Below are 17061 nucleotides of genomic sequence, written 5' to 3' on the forward strand. Positions count from 1 at the left end.
CTGGGAGTTAGTCTAAAATTCTTGATGAAGCATTCTCACTTTACATACAAAAACTGTAATTTTATACATTTTTTTATCAAACTGCTCATGCAATTTCATGACATTATAATGACTGTGTCCTATAGAAAACTTTGCAAATGTCCTCATCCCTCATGATTTTCGCCTCAGACTTCACGTGAACACCTTCCTATACATGATTCACCTGCTTCCAAGGGGTCTTGTTTCTGACCTTGAATGTTTCAAACCTACCCTAGTAACAATGCACTCCTAGCCTGAAGGAGTCAGGCTAACAAATTCTTTTTTGTAATAACTACATGCCTCACTTCATGCAACACATACTATTCTCTCTTATTACAAACTAAAATAATGCAGTTTAAAATGAACAGTGATACTGTGGCTTATGAAGCTGTATTTTTCCCAGCCCTGCATACAAACTATATTTGCTTTTTAATAATCATATTATAGCATCATTAAAAAGCTGAAATTAATATACATTTTAATAAGCTGGTCTTGTCCCATAACAGAGGGACATCCTTTGCAATGTCACTGTTGCCCCATATTTCTACCACCATGTGATGACTGTCTTCACTGTCTTCCATGGTATATGAAATTCTGTGGGAATGTGTGTGTGTACCCTTCTCTGGACTGATACCTTTCACAAATGAGATCCCTTTGCTGCTTCATAAGCTGTACATGAACTATGGCTGTTATTGTAGCAGGTAACTGAGTAAATTTAGGATGACCCTGGTAGGATAGCTGACCATTATTTGCTGTTAGTCAAAGAGTCTCTGTAATTGATGGCAGGTATGTACCCAAGAAAATGTAATGCAGTAATAATATTGAAAATTGCTTCAACACAGTATTAGCTTCTGCCTGTGCACACATATGCATCTAGCTTCTTATAAAATTTTTATGTGTCATACTTGTTCCCCTTCCAGATTTGTTTGTTTTATAATTGGATTGTAAAGGTTATAGGTCACATGAAAAGTTGGAAGGGTTTGGAAATGTGTTATTGTGTTCTCATTTTTGTATTTCACAAATACCTGGCATTCTGACAGGTGTGTTAACACCATTTTTATGCACTGTATAACACTAATTTATAAAATATGTCCCTCGTTTTGGGCCTTCATCCCCCCATTTTGTCAGTCTTTGTCCAGATTTCCTGCAATGACAGGTTGTGAGGTATGCTACAAATATGTGACATCTCCTGCAAATGGGCCCCTGTGATGGCCACTATGATGCATTGCAGTTAACCCCACAAGTAAACATACAGATATTGCAAAATAGCTGAGAGTAATAGTTGTATGCATGGTCACATGCATGACCTTAACATTCCTGGGATACTGGTGAGCCACAACAGGAAAATCTCATACTAACTGGCTTCAGGCTGCTGTCTCACATGCAGACCAGAAGCCTATGTAGTTGTGGGGAAGAGGTATTGTCAGCAGGCTCACATTTGGCATTCATACAAGATGACAGGTGCAGTACAAGCTATGATAGTACACAATTTGCTGTCCTTCGCCATAGATGTGCCCTAGTGTGCATTACTAAACCCCACCCAAAAATGCAGTTTGAACTGACATATGCATCTAGATACTCTATTGAAGACAGTAAGACTGCTACATGATTAAATTGATGTGCACTGTGGCCTTACCTGGATGCTCTTCACCTGTTGCCTGGGTGTCACCCACCTCCACGACTGGTGTTTCATGTGTTGGTTGTTGTGTGGAGGCTGCCCCAAGGTTGGCAAGGAGCTCCTCCTTTAGTGTAAGTGGGGCCTGCATAGCAGGACTCCCACCAGTGTTGGAACGGTCCCTGGCCACAGCAGCAGCCTTTTGCCAGGCATGACATATCAAGTCAGTTGCCTGATGCCTGGCCTGATCATATGTGCAGCCATGGTGGCCCAAGGTGTTAACTCTATGGAGAAGGTAATCCAACAGGGCAGTCTGCTCCCACAGATCTTGTCGGCTCCAACTGACCAGCACCGCATGGTGCTGTAGTATTGCTTTTGTAATGGTTGCATTTTCCTCAGCAGTGTACTCTGGCTGATCCTGCATTGTACATTGGAGACATAAACAGGGAAACACATCACATGACCTCAGACATTGCCCATAGTTATTTACAGAGCCAGTACATCAGTATTGCCTATCATTAGCCACCACTTACAACCACATCATACCCCTGTCATCTATCAGCACAGTATGAACCTGCATTGCTTTCCTGGTCCTGATGTGTCATGTTCCCCTCAATGAGGGCCAGTACATTGTATTAACCACCATTCATCATTCACTTTTGTGTAGAGGGATGACAGCGGCCATCTTCCTTGCAGATGGGATGTCAATGGTGCTCAGGTTTTGCTTGCATATAGTGTGTAATTGAGCTGGAAGCATATGCCTGAGTTCATATAGGATGCAGACAGGAATGTTCTCAGGTCCTGTGGAGACTTGCTTTTGTTGAGTTTGATTAGGCAGTATGCACCTGGTCCCTGATGGTGAGTGGAGGGGTGTGGGTGCTGTACATATCCACCTACACTGATGGTGAGCCAGGGGGTTGATGTTTGCTGTAAACCTGTCTGCAGCAGATTGCCTATAGCTATGGTGTGTGTGTGTGTATGTGGTGTGATTGACCACCATTAGAGGATGGATTGTGTTGCTGACTCTGAGATTGCAGACATATGTGAAGACGGCCTTGTGATTGCCCTTGGTGGATGTGTCCAATTTGTACTCACAGTAAGCCACCAGGGACCTTACATGCTCATTCAGACAAAGGTAGATGCACTGCCAAGTTGGTGCCTGCTCCTACTCTGACCTATACAGCCGACATAGTGACCAATTATGTGGTATGTGTATTGCTGCTGTCCAGCAAAGGGGATTACTCCACTTTGGTGGAGACAAGTTTTACAGGTAAGGTATTATTGAGTCGATGCAGCTATGTCAGTGGTCATATGGCTGTTTGTAGTAGGCATGGACACAAGGTCATAACATGGATGGACACCTCTGAAATTTCAACCTGATAATCACGTTTATTCTAATATCCATATCTGTGTCAGGGCAATGCAACAACCAGTAGCTGTAGAAATTTAACTCTGTTGGATGTACAGAAACTGAGATTATACACATGTGCAACTTATTTGCCTGACATTTTGCATCCCATGTCTGTTGTTATGAGGCAGCCAGGTACACCTACTCATACATAGATGTGCACAGGTAATGCTTGATATAAATTTGTGTTCTATGTCAGTATGGCACACTGTATTTACACTCTTACTGCTCAGTCATTTCTGTCATATTGCAGGAAGAGAGGATAAAGGCTAGGAGTGTGTTAGTGAGGGTAGGAAGTTTTAATTTTGGTAGCATGACTGGTATGGGGACAGAGCTAGCTGATATAATGGACAGAAGGAAGGTTGATGTATTCTATGTGCAAGAGACCAGATGTAAGGGGCATAAGGCTAGGTGTATCCGACTCAGGTCCAAGTAGTTCTATCATGGTATGGATGGGAGGAAAAATGGTGTAGGGGTTATCCTGAAGGAAGAGTATGGCAAGGCTGTTTTTGCAGGTGAAAAGAGTGTCGAATAGAGTGATGTTAATGAAGATGGACATTGATTGTGTAATGATGACCGTTGTTAGTGCAAATGTTCCACTAGTTGTGTGTGTGATGGATCTTGGAGTGAGTTGGATGAAGTGGTGATGACTGTACCCAAGGGCGAGAGACTGGTGATTGGAGCAGTTTTCAATGGGCATGTTGGTGAAGGGAACAGTGGGGATGCGGAAGTGATGGTTAGGTATGGTGTTAAGCAAAGGAATCCAGAAGATGAGACGGAAGTGGAGTTTGCAAAAAGGATGGACATGGCTGTGGTGAATAAATATTTTAACAAGACAGAGGAGCATAGGGTGACATACAAGAGTGAAGGAAGATGCACACAGGTGGATTATCTCCAATGCAGGAGGGCCTGTTTGAAGGAGATTGGAGACTGTAAATTGGTGACAGGGGAAAATGTAGTTAGCCAGCATGGAATGTTGGTCTGTGGGATGACGTTGGTGATCAAGAAGAGGAAGAGGAGTGTGAGGGCAGCATCCAGGGTCAAATGTTGGAAACTGAAAAAAGGTGATTGTGAGGTTGAGTTCAGGTAAGTATTAAGACAGGCAGTGGGTGCCATTGAACAGTTACTGAATATCTGGGTAACTACAGCACAGCTAGTAAGGGAGATGACTAGAAATGTGTTAGGTGTGACATCTGGACAGAGGAATGAGGTCAAGGGGATCTGGTGGTGGAATGAGGAAGTACAGGGGAGTATACAGAGAAAGAGGTTGGCAAAGAAGAAGTGGGATTGTCAGAGAGATGAAGAAAGTAAACAGGAGTATAAGGAGATGTGGTGCATGGCAAAGAGAGAGATGGAAAAGGCTAAGGATGAGGTATATGAAGGGTTGTATGAAAGGCTGGACACTAAGGATGGAGAATAGGACCTATACCAATTGGCTAGACAGAGGGACTGAGCTAGGAAGGATGTGCTCATACATACTCACAAGTGAGGACAGTGTCTTGAGCAGTTGGAAAGAGTAAACTGAGGGGCTGTTGAATGAAGAGAATGGGAGAGAGAGCAGGTTGGATGATGTGGGTATGGTGAATCAGGAAGTGCAACAGATTAGCAAGGAGGGAGTAAAGATAGCTATGACGAGGATTAAGAATGGAAAGGCTGTTGGTCCAGATGACATACCTGTGGAAACATGGAGGTGTTTAGGAGAAATTGCAGTGGTCTTTTTATCAGATTGTTTAATGTAATCTTGGAAAGTGAGAGGATGAGTGAGGAGTGGACAAAAAGTGTTTGGTTACTGTTTATAAGAATAAGGGTGATGTGCGGAGCTGTAGTAACTACAGAGGGATAACACTGATCAGTCACAGCATGAAGTTATGGGAAAGAGTAGTGGAAGCTATGTTAAGGAGGGAGGTGAGGATTAGTGATCAGCTATATGGTTTCATGCCAGGAAAGAGCAGTGCAGATGTGATGTTTGCTCTGAGAGTGTTGATGGAGAAGTACAGAGGAGGTTGGAAGGAGTTGTGTTATGTCTTTGTGGACTTAAAGAAAGCATAAGATAGGGTTCCTAGAGAGGAGTTTTGGTATTGTATGAGGAACTTTGGAGTGGTGGAGGAATCTGTAAGAGGGCTACAGGATATATACAAGGGTAGTGTGACAGTGGTAAGTTCTGTGGTGGGCGTGACAGGTTCATTTACGGTGGAGTTGGGATTACATCGGGGTTCAGCTCTGAGCCTTTTCTTATTCACAGTGGTGATGGACAGGTTGACAGACAAGATCAGACAGGAGTCCCCGTTGACTGTGATGTTTGCAAATGACATTGTGATCTGTAGTGAGAGAAGGAAACAGGTTGAGGAGACCCTGGATTGTATTTAGGGGGTAATTCGTGTTTAGAATTTTTTTTTTTTTTTTTTTTTTGCTTATGTTTCAGTTGTTTTGTTTTTTATTTTTTAAAAAAACAGGCATTGCCTTTTTAAATAGGTTGTAGCAGTGTTTTGGCTCACTGGTGTATTCAATTATGATGTCATCAATTAATTTTGTTTTAATTGTTATATATATGTTGTTTGTTGAGTACCAACCGACTCTGATGATGCCTTTTTAGGTGAAAGTGCTTAGTCGGTGGATGTCCCATTATTAAATAACTCCTGGCTGTTCATTGCTGGTCCTGGTATTCTGTTCTACAGTTGTTGCCTATCGTGGTTACTGATTTTTGTGCAGTGCCCTTTTGTGGGGTTGCTTATCCTTTTTCTTTCTGACCCTGGAAAGGTGGAGATATGCTCTACAGTGGGGAGGAATGATGGTCAGCAGGACTAAGAAAGAATATATGTGTGTGAATCAGAGGGAGGATAAATGAATGGTGAGGATGTAGGGAGTAGAGTTTGCAAAGGTGGATGAGTATAAATACTTGGAATCAGCAGTTCAGAGTAATGATGCATGTGGGGGAGAGGTGAAGAAGAGAGTACAGACAGAATGTGGAGGTTGGAGAAGACTGTCAGGAGTGATTTGTGACAGATGAGTATCATTAAGAGTGAGAGTGAAGGTCTACAAGATGCCAGTGAGATCAGCTATGTTATATGGGTTGGAGATAGTGGCATTGACAAAAAGGCAGGAGTCAGAGCTGGATGTGGCAGAGTTAAAGATGTTAAGATTTGCACTGGGTTTGATGAGGGTGGACAGGATTAGGGATATGTATGTTAGAGGGTCTGCCCAGGTTGGACAGTTTGGAGACCAAGCCAGAGAATAGCAGGATTATGTTGGTTTGGACATGTGCTGAGGAGGGATGCTGAGTATATTGGGAAATGAATGGTAAGGATGAAGTTGCCAGGTAAGAGGAAAACAGGAAGGCCTATGATAAGATGTATGGATGTGATGATAGAGGACATGCAGGTGGTTGGTGTGACAGAGCAAGATGCAGAAGACATGGGGAAATGGAGACAGATGATCCACTGTGGTGACCCTTAATGGAAACAGCCAAAAGAAAGGGAAGGAGATGTTGTAATGTCAGTCTTCACAGGTTGCCAATGATTTGCCAGACATAACACAACTCTATATCAGTAAATGACTACAAATATAAGGCACACATATGGTCAGTGTGCATAACACTGGACAGTTGAATGGTATGAGCTCAGCATATCACACGCAGTTCAACACACACATCTGCAACAGTATTTCACTATGCAAATACCCTATATAGGTCTCTCACATTTCTGTGACAGACATGTATATCATAGTTGTATTCAAAATTAACATATGGATATCTATGACATCCCAGTAGCTGACATAGCAGTGTCACAGTCAGTATTGTTCAACACACACTCCAGTAGTAGTCATATGTGAGCCATCCTTTCCTGGGGTGACTCAGGGGCCAGAGCTGTGATCTATGTCACTGCAGCCATACCCAGTTGCTATGGCTATAGGTTCTGATCAGCAATGTATCAATATGGCAGGTCTTGTGACACATATTTGTTGAACTTCCTGTTTCCCATTATTACATACCCCCTACTGTATTCTATTACATACTTACTTGTTTGACATACCTTTTTTTTCCCCAAGTATGGTTGGTTTTATTACACTATGTGTAGCTTGATTTCTTGGTCTGTGTGTGTCTCTCTCTCTCTCTCTCTCTCTCTCTCACACAGATGTAGGGTATACATCTGTTTTGCATAGGCAGCAGCTTGTCTTTTGTAGGTAATGCTCATGAGCAGCTGCTGGCCAGTGCACCAACTGGTGTCCCCCACTTCCTAATTGCATGCAGAACAGCTGTGGTGTTATTCCTATAGCCAATGGCATGGCAACACATTCCTATAATTGAGTACTTCATGTGTGTGTTGCCCATTTTCCTTGCCTGTGAGGAGGACTTCATGGAGGTGTGTGAACAACAGGATCACAGAGGGTAGTTGGAAATACCTCTTACAATGAAAACTGTGGAGACAGCCCAACAAACAGGGGGAGAATGTTCCAGATATAAGGACAGAATGTAAGTATTGCTGTTATACAGCTGAATTAATGCTAGTTTAACAGGGTTTGTGTGGACATGACTTTTCTGCGTGATTTTAAGTCTGACAGTGTTATGTGGTTGACATAACTCTCAACTGTAGGGTTATGCAGAATACAAAATAAAAAGGAGACCAGCAGCTGTAGCACCAAAGTAGTAAAAAACTACATAACCATAGAATGAAGATACATACAGACCGGTTTCGGCAAAAAACTGCAATTCCTTCCTCAGTGTCAGTGTGTTAGTATCAAACATTCCCCATATATAGCTGGTGATCAAGATCACATGATCAAATTAAAGATGCTCGTTTAATCCTGGGGGAAATAATCCTCCTAATTTAATTATCCACTTTTTCTCGTTTTGATTCAAAATATGATGCCAACCAGCTTTGTTGGATCTGTATGCTGTTATTCTGTCATTAATAACAAAATTAAATGAAGCAGCTGGATGTATGTGGCATGTATGGTATGTAGCCAAATATATTACCCAATCTTACTGACAGCTTGCATAGAAAAAAATATCAAAAACATGACCAGTGTTTCTACTATTAAAAGTTTTGGATTTAGTTATTTTGGAACAATAGGAACAGTGGCCGCAGAGAAAGCTACCAATCAACCGATCACTCAATAAAGTAGTTTGTGTTAGAAGCATATCGGATGATGTATAGTGTTTGTAGTGATTAAAATAAGAACCCAGATTTTTACCTTTTTTACAAGAAAAAGAACATGTAGTCGGTAAGATGCCAGATAATGTGTGGTCAGCCAGCAACATATTCCATTGTTTGGCATTCTATGTAGGGTAAACTTCACGTCCGGTGAAGTTTCGGATGGGTGAACATTTTTGTGACATTAGACATAAGAAAAATATGAATGCCTTATACAAACATACATTAATACATCCAGCTGCTTCTTTTAATTTTGTTATTATTGACAGAATAACAGCATACAGATCCAATGGCTGGTTGGCATCATATTTTGAATCAAAAAGAGAAAAAGTGGATCATTAAATTAGGGGGATTATTTCCCCCAGGATTAAATGAGCATCTTTGATCAATGAGCTTGATTACCAGCTATATATGGGAAATGTTTAATACTAACACATTGACACTGAGGAAGGCATTGCAGTTTTTTGCTGAAACCGGTCTGTATGTATCTTCATTCTATGGCTATGTGATTTTTTACTACTAACCTAATAAAGCAATTTGGTGCTACAGCTGCTGGTCTCCTTTTTATTTTGCATTCTGCCTTGGTTTGAGTCCTTGCAGCTGCCATACTTGCAGAGACTCTTGTTGTTCTATGTGCAGAATGGCCAAATTTTGAACTCTCATGTTTGGTGTGTTCCTCAGACATTTTTTGTCTTTGGAAAAATCAGTAGCATACTGTGGGGATTGCAGTCAGTAAATGGTATCATCCATTTGTTTTTCTGACTTCATATCCCTCAGAAAAGATATGTTACAACAAACCTGGTTACACCAGCAACTGTCTCAGTTTATAACAGCAATATTTCACATATGCCCCTGTTTTTGGACCTGTGTCCCACAAGTATGTCAGGCTTTGTCCAGACATCATGCAGTAAGAGGGTGATAGGTAGGGTATATCATTATTTAGTGCTTTCATTCCTGATACCTTCCCAGTGATATATCAGACTGTCAGACATGTTATGTGTAGGAGGTATATACGAGGACAAAGCCTGGACATTCTGTGGGACTTTGAACAATTGAGAGGTCTGTGTATTTCGGGCAATTGTTGACAGACTGTCATGATTGTGTAGCAGTGTAGTGTGTCAATGTTATTTGGCCTGTGTAGAGATGGGGGTAGATGTATGTGTTATGGCTCCTTTTCTATCTGCCTGTGCATGCTGCTCCAGTTTCTGGTGGTCTACAGGCCGTACATGTTTGTAGGGGCAGACTGAGACATGTCCCATACCAATGTCACGCATTATATTACACTGCAAATTGGGCCAGTATATGTAGGGGTAGTGTGTAAGTGGCAAACATGTTGAAATGTTTTTGTTCACACAGTCCTTATACTGTACTGTTCATTTGGCTTACCGGTATGTCACTGTGACTGTGGCGGAATTGTTTGTGGGTATGCACTTTCACATTGGTGTCTGTTTTTCAGTGCTGTTACATCCCTGTAGTGCCTGATATATTTGCCAATACATGTGTAATTCCCCATAGTGGATATGGGTTAGTGTTGTGTCAGTCTGACTGTAGTTTTGACGGTGCTTGGTGACATGCTTAGGAGCTGAGTGTAGTTCCCTAATGTGATGTTATGTCCAGATATTTGTAGGATGTACTGTTGCTTGGCCTCCATAAGTGTTGTGCATTTCTGACACATCAGTGGGATGATGTGAGGATTTCAGTCTCAAAATAGTGAGAAGTAATTGAGTGTTGGACTTGTGCTATTTCAGTCAATATATGTTAGGAGAGACAGGAGGGTGTTACTGCAGTAACTGTGTCAGTTTATCTACTCCAGTATTTCATATATGTCCCTATTTCCGTGGTTTTCTCCCCTCACTTTATCAGGCTTGGTCCAGATTCATTGCACTAAGGGGTTCTGAGCCTACCTCTCGACTGGCCGGATTGTTTCAGAATGTCCAGGTTTATTGTTCATATCTGGTCTGTTCCACACATTCATTATTTTTATTTCCCTGGTAAATCACTGTGATGATCTGAGAATTTCTGTCGGCAAATGATGACATACATTTCAGTTTCAGAAGTCACATCCTTCAGAACATGTATGCTGAAACAAACCCTGTCACTCTGGCAACATTCTACATTTATAAGAGCAATATTTAAAATATGTCCCTAGTTTTGCCCCATAATCCCAATTTGTATAGCCTTTGCCAAATTTCTTGCACTAAGAGGTTGAGAGGTATGGTTCTGAGGTATGACTCCACTACATGTTATGAGTATATATATATATATATATATATATATATATATATATATATATATATATATATATATATATATATATATATATGGGTCTACTTCATAAGATCGACAGACCATTTGATCGACATTCATTTGGTCGACAGCTCAGCTCATTTGGTCAACAACCAGTATGCAAGGCACTTAACAGGGATTTGCCCCCCTCCCCAATGTTGTGTGACCCTGGAGTTGATATATATAGTTAGGGGAATGTTAGGCACAGCCCACATTGGGGTGGGGCAAAGCCCCCCTCCTATTTTTGCTTAAAAGCATGAAAATACAAGAAAAACTACACATTTTAAAGGAAAATAGGTGGGGGGCTTTGCCCCCACACCCCCCAATGTAGGGGCTGTGCCCCCACACCCCCCTAACTATATATATCAACTCCAGCATCGCACAACTTTGGGGAGGGGGAAAAATCCCTGTTAAGTGCCTTGAATACTGGTTGCCGACCAAATGAGCTGTCGACCAAATGAATGTCGATCAAATGGTCTGTCAATCTTATGAAGTAGACCCATATATATATATATATATATATATATATATATATATATATATATATATATATATATATATATATATATATATATATATATATATATATATATCCATATATATATATATATATATATATTTATATGTATATATAAATATTTTCCTATCTTGCATAATGTCCCCAGCATCTACCTTACTCCCTACCACTTCTCCCTCTCTCCTTTTATCCTAACTCAAATATCTACCTCCCCATATTTCTCTCTGTCCCTACTTCCCCTTACCTCATTTAGCATACATACCCCCCCCCACTGATCATACTTCCCATGTGGGAACATACATATTGTAAATAGCTTCTTAGTTTAATTGACTTGTAGATACATACTTATTATTGTTTATAGATGAAACATCTATGTTAGCAATAATAGGGACTATATATTCATAAACTTTTACTAATTGTTATATAATTTCTGTTTTAATCTTCTAAATTGTATTATCGTATACTTTTTGTTTTCATGTACTCTTCTTGTACTTTAACAACCTGTTATTTTATATATTGTATCTATGGAGCTTTTCTCCCCAGGAATCCATTGAAAATGGGCCATCCTGGCAAACAAACTTCAAATAAATAAATAAATAAATAAATACATATTATTTCATATGTATTTCTCTATTTATATTATGTATATATTTTTCCATATATATATATATATATATATATATATATATATATATATATATATATACATCTCCATACATGTATACATGTGTATATGTATATATACAAAACCTGACTGATTCTACAGAATCTTTTCCCTACTGTTGAGTGATTCTACTGAATGATATGTTTGAAAAAGCATCCACAATCCTTACAGCTCAAATGGTGTAGTGGTGCATTGTTCTGACTATGGTGTATAAGGCCCTGGGTTTGAGACTTGCCCAGGCTGGTTATTTTATTGCTAGACAGAACAGTGGTTGATGGAAACAGAATGATTAAAGCAGTTTTAAGCAGATGTAAGCAGGTTTGCATGACAGTAAGCAATGCCAACACATAGTTAAATGTACAGAGGCCTAATCTGTGTTGGCTTCACTTAGCATCACGCAAACTCACTTACTCACACTTACTCACACTTACACCTACGCTAATTTCTTTAAAAGAAAAGAAAAAGGGGTGATAAGAAAGTGGTGAAAAGGAGGCACGCAGAGGGAAAAACAATATGAAAGATAGCTAGGGATGTGCATGATGGGTGTAGGGAAGGTCCATAGCTATCCATATCTTAGACAGCAACAGCTGTGCATTTGTACAGAATTTGGAGGTGAATTTGGACACTCAAACCCCAGAGAGAAGGGTGAGGACAACAGAAATGTGTTGTCAAGCCAATTGGACCAGACTAAGTGTGTCCAATGGACACATGTGAAATGGACAGCTATGTATGGGGCAATATATATTTTTTGGGACAGATGACCCAAAAAGTTTTGTTTTTTTTTAAGGTGAAAGTGGCATGTTGGGGAAGGATTGTAGGTATGTCTGGGGAGGCAGAGGTTGGGGAGGGTGACAGACAAGACAGCAGACAGGGGGTATATGACACATGAGGGAGTAAACACATTTGACGGGGAGGGTGGTTGGGAATCTGAAGTCCACTTGCCCCCATATGGTTACAGTGGGACTGAGATCCCCACCCATGGGCAGTCACCACTGCACCTTCACAGCTCCAAAGGTGGCTGTGCTGGAGGCTGGACAGGAGGGGCATCCTGCCTCTCGAGGTGCACCAGGTGGCCCTCAATCTGGTGCAGCTGATCTCCAAACTCAGAGCTAAGGGTGCTGTGCACCAAACCCCGGACCTGACAGTGGGTGATAGCCTCCTGTCCATACTCACTCCCAGGGAGGCCCCATCTCCTGAGGTGGTTCCACCCGAAAGTGGTGCAGGACCAGTGGAGGAGGCAGATCTGGTTTGGGTCCCAGATGTGCTGGGGCCCGGTGCCATGGCCAGATGAGGTGGGACAGGCAGATCCACTGGAATGTGCCTTCTCAGATGCGTTATGGTGTTGAGGTTTTACAAATTATGTTGGTTAGTCATGAGCAATACATTTCAAGATTAGTTATAACAGCATGAGTGGGTGTTCCAGTTAACCCCATAAAACAGATTTGGAGCAGTTGCATAGCAATCAGAACACATGCAGGAATGGAAGAACAGTATGCATCATAACAGCATGCCAGTAACATTAACAGGAACAGGCCATCAACAATGGTATTTGAACAAGGTATGTTAACATGCAAGCAATAAAATATAAGAATGATAATATAACACAAGTCCCAACATTAGGTTTGGAGTAAAACATACCCATAGTATATGAATTACTGTATTGATCCAGATGAGGGGGGGGTGAGACAAAAAGCCCCTTAACATCTGTTTATGCTTCTATTTTCCACAACAGTACTGCTCAGTACTCTATGGGTCTGCCCTCACTTTACATCTACCTATGGCCCATGGCTTTTCTAGCACAAACATACCTATTAATCTCTCAGCCTGGAATGGTATGTGGAAAATTGTGACAAATCTGGGTACATGACTAGAGGGGACTCATACATGTCAGGGGTGCATATCTGGCACAGGAGTGGTATCCTGACCTGCTGTTATGTGAGTGTGCTACTGGCATGCATCAACTGGTTTCCTATCTGTGTCCAGGATTATTTGAGTAGTGACCACTAGCCATGACAATGTGACACTTGGGAGACATGTATCGGGAACATGCCTCTCAACTTCTTACAGCATGACATCTGGACAAAGTCATACATGAGAGCAGGATGAAGGGCCATAAATATGGGCAATTCTTAGATATTGCTCTTGCAAACTTAGAAGGTTGATAGCACAACAGGTTTTCCATTTGCATGGCTTTTCTGTAGGATATGACATTTGACACGTATATGTCTATCATTATTTTCTAACTTCAGTCTATAATGATTTGCCACTGATGTGCCATGACACCACTACGTTATGTAAAACAGACCAAAACTCTGAGACAAATATCTGAACATTCAGTGCATATCTGTAAAGTTGAGGGGTATGATTCAGGAAGAGTGCATATTGTATGTACCTATCCTGCTGTCATTTGCAGGCATTTGGTGTGACAACTGAACAGTTGTACACAGTTTATTAGTATACCCTTCATACAGCTACTATCAACATTTCCTTACCTGTAAAACCTGTGGGGAAAATTTATGTTAACAGTACCTGACTGTTTTTACATTTATTCCTGATACCTTGTATGTAGACTTGCACACATCTTAGTACCACTCCCTGGATTCGAACCATGTCTGGGTGTACAAAATAAACAACTAAGCTATTTCTCATCATAATGAGCTTTTTGAGAACTGCTGTTTCTTGCTTCCCTGGTTTCTGCCTAATAGTCTCTTGGTTAGACAGTCTGAACTTGAAATCCTGTGATTTATGCATGACAGATTATTGTACTGTGCATTAATCCTTTGGATTACTACAATCTAGAAAGCAAAGGATAACACAAAGTAATGCTGCATGAAACACAGTTTTATACTTTACACATTACTATTCAGGGTTCAAAGATTAGTGCTGTATATATGTCTACAACAACTTACCAGAATAAGCACAACCGTTTTTTGTAAAGGGTCTTTATTTCACATCAATATTAGTCAGTCAAACTTTTATATTTATTCAATTTACACAGTAAGAGTATACCTACTAGCAGTATGCAATGTACTCCTTCTTAGCTATTTGGACTATATACTGTAAAATAGATTTGTACTCACCAACATGTTGGCGCAGCCTCAGCAGTCTGTCACCATGGGCTTCAATGTTCACAGCCCTCTCTGCTGCAGCTGTAGGGGAGAAAAACACACATTATGCATATCAGTCTATCACATTCTCAGGCTAGTATTTGCTACAAACTACTTGATAGTGATTTTTACACACTAATGGAGCATTCTGAGCCCATCCATCTTGGATCCCTCTTCCTCCACTTTAGGTCAGCACAGTGGTGCCATACCTGCTCACCAGTCCAGGGGATGCCAGTTGCACTGATGAAGTTGCATGCAAGACAGTCCTAGGCCTCAGCTATTTATTGGAAGCCCTGGTACTGGCCCTGCAGCAGTCTCTCTTCATGTTTTTTTACTAGGAGTCCAGCCATGACCATGGACTCCTGAATGCTCCAGCATTGCACCTGTAAGCGCACTCCCTCTCCAACGTCAGCCATTGTATCTGCACAGATGGACTATAACAGATTATGGCTGTATTCCCACCTGTTCCATTCAAATAGTGCAATATATGCATCCTTTGCTGTCCTTGGACCATTTAGAAAAGGTTAAGCTCCGCTAAGCAGTGCGCAAATCTGCTGAGCCATTTTTAGCACTGATTAAAGAAAAAGTTGTTGAGCTGTATTTAACTGTGCACAAATCCACTTAGCTGAGCTACCTGCTGTTTAGCAATCACATCTTAGCAATGGTTACACTTGCTAAGCATAGCTGAGCATTGCTAACCATTGCTCACTTTTAATTTTTTTAATATATCAGAGGACTGCTTTAATTTATTAAGTGTATATCATATACTTTACATGACATCCCTCTATGTGCTTTCCTTACAGTGTGAATATACTGTATGGGGCACTTGTGGGTACATGGGTAGTTTCAGATGTTATATGCACTCACACTTACATTGTAAACCAGCTACACTACCCTGGTTGGCAAAAACAGTTGGTACATAATTTAAGTTTACAAAAATAATTTTAACACTACTTTCCCATGGAAAAAGAAGTTGCCTGTTATTGTACTCAAACTGTGAACACCTGCATATAAAGCCAGGACTCTAACCACAACACTACCTCGGCTTGGGCATTTCATCTGTATATTTGTATTTTTCTCCTATGGGATGTTTAAGCTATGTTAAGCAGAGGTGCATAACATGCACACCTATTTAGCTATGCTTAAACATTCCTTCGCCTAGAAAAAAAGTATATTATTATTATATTATTATGCTTTATAAGTGAGTCTTGTGGTGTTCTGACAAGTTATTGAGGACTGAAATAGGGAAATAATGGCATTCATTTGGCTTTCAGGCTTCTATCCTTCAGGAATTCCTGCTAATACACATCCTGTTTTCTATCAACTTTCTAAGTATGTTACGGCAATTTTTCAGAGGTGTCCCTATTTTATTGCTTTTCCCCCATTATTTGTGCCATTATCCACATGAACTGCTGTCAGGGAATATTGCCATACATTTGCTTTCAGACTCCGATCCTTCGGTAATTCATACTAATGTATGACCTGTTTTCTATCAACTTTCTAAGTTTGTGGGGCAATATGTATGCTGTGTCCCTTTTGAGGGATTTATCCCCCATTATTTGTGCATTTTCTGCTTTAGCAGGTTGTGGAGATGTTGTATGGCACTTTTACAATGCAGGCGGCATGTCACAGAACCTGTAACATACCCCCTGCATTGCTTTCCTGATTATTTTAGTGTCCATGGACACTAAAATGGTCATTTATTTAATTTTTTAAATTTCAGTGTCTGCGGACACTGAAATACTGGCATAATATTAGAGTAATTCTCTAATATTATGCCAGATCCTTATTAGAAAGTGCCATATGGCACTTTCTGAGTGCAGGGGGTGTGTTTAATGTCCATGCACTACTTGAACACACCACCTGCACTTTTCACATTTTGTGTCCATATAGGTAGAACAGCAGTGCGCCTTCATAAATATGCAAGGAGCGCTGTTGTTCTATACAGACACAAACCACTCCATGCAAAAATAGTGCTATTCTTGCATAAAGTTTATTGAATCCAGGTGAGTGACCTTTAGAGCTTGTGCAATATAAATACAGAAAAGTAGGTTGAGCAAGCAGGGTGAATTTAGGATGGACAGTCCGAACTCTGGATAGTAATTCTATGCAAATTTTTTAGTTTGATATTTGATAATAATTGTATTTGAGAAATTAATATTATATATACAGCATTATATCAGATGGAGAGTGTTTATTAACTTGTAGGCAGTTGGGCAAAGAGCAGTGCTGTTGGAAAGAGCTGTCATGTCTGTAAGAGACAGCCTTGAATAAATGTAATAGTGAGTTAATGTAG

This window comes from Protopterus annectens, chromosome 14.part0, assembly GCF_019279795.1.
Source record: "Protopterus annectens isolate FY-2018-M chromosome 14.part0, PAN1.0, whole genome shotgun sequence".
Classification (NCBI taxonomy): Eukaryota; Metazoa; Chordata; order Ceratodontiformes; family Protopteridae; genus Protopterus; species Protopterus annectens.